Genomic DNA, 307 nt, shown 5'->3' with positions numbered 1-307 from the left:
CTTATAAAATCTCTTAATTTTCAATCTCTCATAAATTCATAATTATTATTTGTGATATTGACTTGGAGTTCAAATTTTGGAGATTTATTTGAAGTAAATTGGAAGCTTCAATTGACATCTCTCAATTCCGGCTTTGGTTATACGTCTACTTTTACGTAGACGTTCGGTACATTCGTTCCAACTTTAATTTTTTATTTGTTTATTAATTAAGTTATTTTATTTTTTTGTTATATTATCTTTGCTTTTTTTCATAATATTAATTATTTTAAACTTGAACATGAATTTGGAAAGAAATAGTGATAAAAGA

At 23.8% G+C, this 307-nt stretch overlaps 1 protein-coding gene across 4 annotated transcripts in view; it reads right to left on the bottom strand.

The window, feature by feature from the left end:
• Positions 1–307, bottom strand: part of LOC102582663 (phosphatidylinositol N-acetylglucosaminyltransferase subunit P-like) — a 40,227-nt gene that overhangs the window by 3,455 nt on the left and 36,465 nt on the right. The gene's annotated exons all lie outside the window — the stretch shown is intronic.

Source organism: Solanum tuberosum, unplaced genomic scaffold, assembly GCF_000226075.1.
Source record: "Solanum tuberosum cultivar DM 1-3 516 R44 unplaced genomic scaffold, SolTub_3.0 scf00173, whole genome shotgun sequence".
In the NCBI taxonomy this organism is placed as follows: Eukaryota; Viridiplantae; Streptophyta; class Magnoliopsida; order Solanales; family Solanaceae; genus Solanum; species Solanum tuberosum.
Note: the sequence above shows the minus strand (reverse complement) of the source record. Positions and strands in the feature narration are given on the sequence as shown.